This window comes from Mustela lutreola, chromosome 7 (assembly GCF_030435805.1).
Source record: "Mustela lutreola isolate mMusLut2 chromosome 7, mMusLut2.pri, whole genome shotgun sequence".
Taxonomy (NCBI): Eukaryota; Metazoa; Chordata; class Mammalia; order Carnivora; family Mustelidae; genus Mustela; species Mustela lutreola.
The window spans coordinates 145,990,010-145,996,009 of NC_081296.1; positions in this window are offsets into that span (position 1 = coordinate 145,990,010).

The window sequence follows — 6,000 nt, forward strand, 5'->3', positions numbered from 1 at the left end:
TGCTTCCTCCTCTCTCCCTCTGCCTGCCTCTCTGCCTACTTGTGATCTCTGTCTGTCAAATAAATAAATAAAATCTTAAAAAAAAAAAAAAAAAACAAACAAACCCAAAAACTTGATTTACAAAAACTGGCAGCAGGCCTCATTTGGTCTCCTACCTCTAATCCAAGGTCATGCTATGCAACCCAAAATAGCTTCATGGACAAGACACAGCCAGCAAGTAACAGGCAGGCAGCAGGGCGTAAGGTCCCATCACTGGGGCTTGCTCTTTACTTAAAACCTATAAAACAACTATATGAATGCCCTGAGCCTTCAGGAACAAGGAGGTAGGGAACAGTGGGACAGCGTGCACCTTGCGGGAGAAAGGGCAGGTTCAGCGACCCCAGCTCCAGAATCCAGTCTGGTTCCAGTACCTCTTGGTCAGGGATCAGGCATCCTCCAGAAATTATTTAATCTTTCTAAGCCTCAGATTCCCTATCTGCAAATCAAAACTAGAAATACTTATTCCATGAGGCCATGTGGGGATTGATGAGCTCAGGTTACGTGTAAGAGTAGCAGGTGGTCCGCACTTTACCTTGCAGACTCTCCCTGAGTCCTTCCCTCTCCCTCCCCTCCTCTCCCAGGTGAGCCCATGCCCCCAGAACACAGGCTCTGCCTCCTTTAACTGGCTCACAATTTAAAGGAACAGAATTCCTCTGTTCCTGCTGCCAGATTGCATTTGCTAAACAATCATTTTGCTAACTAGGATTCAGACAATGCAGGAAGAAACACTTGAAAACAGTCGTAATTGGTGTTGAAAATAAGAAGCGGGATGGGCGGAGTCAGAGCATTATTAAATTTTGCTGCCATAATGACCATTGTAGAATTGGCTGGTTATTCCCCCATTAGGACATAATGACATCCATTGTTGGCGGCTCTGCGTTTGATTATAAGATAATGACAATAATTCATTGTTTGCTGCTCTTTACCTTGAGACAAGGTAACCACAAGTTTAAAGGAAGATGTACAAGAGGTAAATTATATGTTGCTAAATATGAAACAGCACCTCACTTGTCCTGGTTTATAACAATAAAAACAACAATTTTAGATAGAACATATATTTAGTAGGTTTTCCCCCAGGAGAGACTGAGACACTGATCATTGCATAATTACTACAAAGGAAAATCCTGCTAAATTGTTAGGTTTAGATACTGTACAAAACCATGTTCTTGAACTATGGGAAGAAACGGGGCCTTTTTAGACCTTCTACTTACTGTTTGAACCAGGGCTTTGCTGATCACAGAGCTGGGAGCCACCCCAAAGGTCACCAGGGCTGGGGGCTTGAATGCAGTGCCTATTCACAAACACAGCTGTCCATGGACTGGCTGCGTGTGGAACAGAGCTAGTCCTCAAGCTCCACCAGTGTCTCTGAGTCTCCTATTGCCTCCATGCTCAGTTCTCGTCACCTCCTGCCCAGACTGGTTGCATCTGCTTGGCTGTGGTCAGCTGGCCCACAGCTTGTCTGCTGGGATTTTTTCTCTACCAACAAACACATACATATTTAATTTAATTTAATTTTATTATTTTATTTTTTAAAGATTTTATTTATTTATTTGACACAGAGAGAGAGATCACAGGTAGGCAGAGAGGCAGGCAGAGGGTGGGGGGAAGCAGGATCCCCGCTGAACAGAAAGCTCGACACAGGGCTGGACCCCAGGACCCTGAGATCATGACCTGAGCTGAAGGCAAAGGCCGAACCCACTGAGCCACCCAGGTACCCCCACATGCATCTTTTAACCCTCAAATCAGATCCAATTGTTCTTCTGGGAGAGTTTGGCGGTTTCTTAAAAAACTAGATGTCCTTGCACCATCCAATCTGGCAATCATGCTTCTAAATACTTGCCTAAATGAAAAACTAGTGTCCACATTAAAAACAAACAAAACAAAACAAACACCTACTCATGAATCTTTATAGCCATTTAGTCATCATTAACAACAACTGGAAGCACCAAGATGTTCCTAGTGAATGGATTCATTTAGATGTTCAGGTAAACGGATTAACAAACTGTGGTACAACCGGGCAGTGGGATATTATTGAGCAGAAAAAAGAAATGAGCTGCCAAGCCATGAAAAGACATGGAAGAAGTTTAGGCGGCTGAAAGAATTCATATTGCTACGTGAAAGAAGTCAATCTGAAAAGGCTACATACTGTCTGATTCCAACTATATGACATTCTGGAGAAAGCAAGATTATAGAGACAGTCCAAAGGTCAGTCATTGCCTGGGGCTCGAACAGAGGCCACACGGGACATCTTAGGGCAATGCATCTATTCCACACGTTCCTGTAGTGGGAAAGACACGACAATATGCGCTTACCAAAACTTTTGCACAATGTAAGGCATGAACCCTAATATAGTCTACAGACTTGAGTTGGTAACAATTTATCAACATTAAGTGTAACAAACGTATCAGATGCAACAGGCACTAATGCAAGATATGAATAATCCCAGAAGCTATTTGCTGGATAGACAGAATGTGGAGACCCTCTTGTGTTATTCTCCTCAATTTTCTGTAAACCTAAAATTGCTCCCCAAAATAAAGTATGTGAATTAAGGAAAGAAACAAAAGCAAAACCAAAAACCAAAAACCAAACACCGTCACTGAACATCTCCCATGTTAAAAACCTAAGTCCTTAGCAGGATTTCAGGGCCCTCCATGACCCGCCTCTGCCGACACTCGCACGCTTAGCTTACAGGGCCACAGTCGCGCTGGCTCCCCGCCTCCGCGGCACACTTCGTGCTTGCGTGTCCCCCAGCCGGCAGGAGTGCGCATGCTCCAGAGGTGCGCCTTGAACTCCGCTCCATGCCTCAGGGACCATTCCGTATACAGGCGGTGCCTCTCCTTTCTTGGTCTGGTCTCACTCCACTTTCCCTTTTCTTCTTAGACGTTGTTCTGTATTTTTCTGGTTATTTTCTGTCACCTGCTGCGAGCTCATGGCTGTCTCCCCCGTGCAGGGCCTGGCACAGAGCGAGTGTTGGGTTAGGTCCTGCTGAAGGACGCAGGTGGGGCTAGCTGGTCTCCCTCTTAGGAGGCCCCACACGTTGCCTGATGATCTCCTGGAGGTTTAGTTTTTAAAACACAGGCCCAGCCCTCAACCGCTTTACCTTACACGATGACGTTGGACAGGGTGTGGGTGCCGCAGGACCCCTGCCATCCGTCCAGGCTTCGGGCTTCGCGCTGGACACTCTTGAACTTGGTGCTCCAGGGCTTTGCAGATGTCCTGAATATGCGCTTGGACAGAGAGGTCTCCCAGGCCCAAATACACACTCGTACGCACACACAAGCACACAGGCAGGTGCTAAGTTTGCAGAGGATGTGGCAAAGTTCAAAGTCTCAGTTCATCTACCTGTGGTCAGAGGAGGCCGACCAGCAGACAAGTGACAACCAGCGTACAGAGGCGGCCAGGCTCCTCTTAGCCCAGGCTCAACCCCCTTGGTATCTCCTGCTCTGGCAGCTCTAGCAGGGCCCTTAGCCACTGAATGTGCCCAGTGCCTGGGTGGAAAATCCTACTGACGTCTGGATGATACAGTCTTCCCAGGCTGCCTCTTATGGATCTTCCTGTCTGCTCTCTTCCCTCCTTGGGCAGAACACAGCATCGAGGGGTGTGGTCTCTGGAGCAGGGGTATCTGAGCTTGAATCCCAGTGCCAACTCATTCGGTGCATGGCCTTGGGCACAGTAACATCTCGTGCCTTAGTCTCCTTCTCTGTAAAATGGTGGGATAAGAGCAGCACAGATTGAACATTTTCATATTTGTCAAGTGCTCATCACAGGGCCTGGCGAACTGTAGGTTCAAATGATCGCTAGCCGTTACGATTGTCAGCCGGAACCGTGACATCTTTAAAACTCACTGTCCCCATGTCCCCCTGCAGCTTCAGCCCACGTCTTGCCTTTCCAGAACTCTATGTACAAGTCTTGCCCACTTCTGTCCTGGGTGGATGCCTGGTGATTCTCCCTTCAATGTTCTGCATTATATTCAGGCCAGGGAAATGGAGTTTGGACATTTAATGTAGCTCGGTCAAGGTGAGAGGGTCAGTATCATTAAAGGGATAAACACCCATTGAGATCTATAGGAGATACTGGCCTCGGCTTCCTCCCTGAAAACATCTTAGGGACCCAAAAGTGAGTGCACAGCCCAGCTCAGCAGCCTCTGCTCTTCTGGGGGTTGCAGATCTCGGAGAGACTCAGGATGGGTCAGCCGTGAAAACCCACCCCTAAGACCTCCAGAGCATGACTGACCAAGAACCCCAGCTGCCATGCCCCGAAATCTCTCAATCACCAAGTCAGTGCCCAGGCTGCACGTCCCTCAGGCTGCTCCCCACCAGTCGCTGAGTGCAGCAGGCCCATTCCTGGAAAATGCATGACTTCTCCATTGGGCAACTTTGCTGAAGGACTCCCTGTGGGCCCCACTATTCTTCCCTACTTGGTGTGGCAGGTGCTGATGTTCCCAGGGCTGCCTTCCTTCTTTTCCTCATTCGCTAGGACCAGACCCACAGTGCAACCTGATGGCTCTCCTGGCCCCCGGCTCCCTTTCCATCCTCAGGCGTTTCCCCTAATGAATCTTTGGCGTGCCTGATCCTGTCTGCATTTGCTTCTCAGGATATATCTACAGCCCTTGTGCCTGTATGGTGCACCTGTACTGTGCAGCTGGAATCCAGGGACTTTCAAATATCTGAACTGTGTCCTCCACAAACACTCCTTGAAGAACACCTGTGTTCAGGGAGGCGTGCCGCACAAGGTATGGTCTGTGCAGAATGAGAAGGTTTGCTTATTCACTAAGCATTTGCTGGATGTCTGCTCTGCCCAGTTTAGCACCAGGACCAAGAGTGCATAAATTCTGCTCTTGGGAAGCTCCTGTGCAGCTGGGGAAACACATAGACACAGAGATTAAAAAATTCAAGTAATTTTTATTGAAACAATTTGCCATGGAGCAGGGAGAGAGGGATGCCTTTGAGCTGGGCTTGAAGCAAGAATAATTTGCCAAGAAGAGAGAGTAGAATGTGCCTCCATGGGTGGAGAAGGGCGTCATTTGAGTCGAGGGCTGTGAGAGAGGATGGCCGGAGGGTCCAACCAACCCGATGCAGCTCGGCCCCAGGACCCCAGCAAGTGCACGGGCTCCAGAGCCAGGCGGCCTGGGTTCTGAATCCTGTTTTGGTCACTTCCTAGCTTGCTGTGTAGATCTGCTGAGGTATTGTCCAGATCAAGTGGGGAATGGTAGTGCCTGGTAGGTTTGTTGGACAGACTGAAATAGTTAATGAGCACAGAGCTACTTGGAAGAGTATATGGTTCATGCTCTTAAACACTGGCTATCATTTTGGCTAAAGTATAAAAAGTGTGGGCGCCTGGGTGGCTCAGTGGGTTAAGCCGCTGCCTTCGGCTCAGGTCATGATCTCAGGGTCCTGGGATCAAGTTCCGCATCGGGCTCTCTGCTCAGCAGGGAGCCTGCTTCCTTCTCTCTCTCTCTCTCTGCCTGCCTCTCAGTGTACTTGTAATTTCTCTCTGTCAAAAAAAAAAAAAAAAAGATTTAAAAAGTGTTTGGCAAAGAAACGTAAAGGTGATTGCATTACATGGAAATCTGCAGGTGTTTCTCCATGGACAGTGACCCTGGCATTTCTGAACTCCACAGACTCGCCAAGAGCTGGGCAGGTAGTGTCTCAAAGCACAGAAAGCACCAAAATGCTTCAGGTCTGTCTTAGGAAGGGACATCAGCATAGAAATGCAGCCTCCCAGAAGAACCTCCAAATTGTGTGGTCTTCCCTCCCCCCAAGCAGGAAACCCTCTTCACAGCGTCCCAGAAAGATGACACAGTGTCTCCTGCTAAGACACTTCTAGAGACGAGCACCTCACTCCCTGCTGAGGCAGCTTGTCAGGCAATCCCAACTGTTAGGAAGTTTGTCCTTGTGTTGAGCTGAAGTCTGTCTCCTGCAACTTCTACCACTGCTCTGAGTTTTCCATCTGGAATTCCAG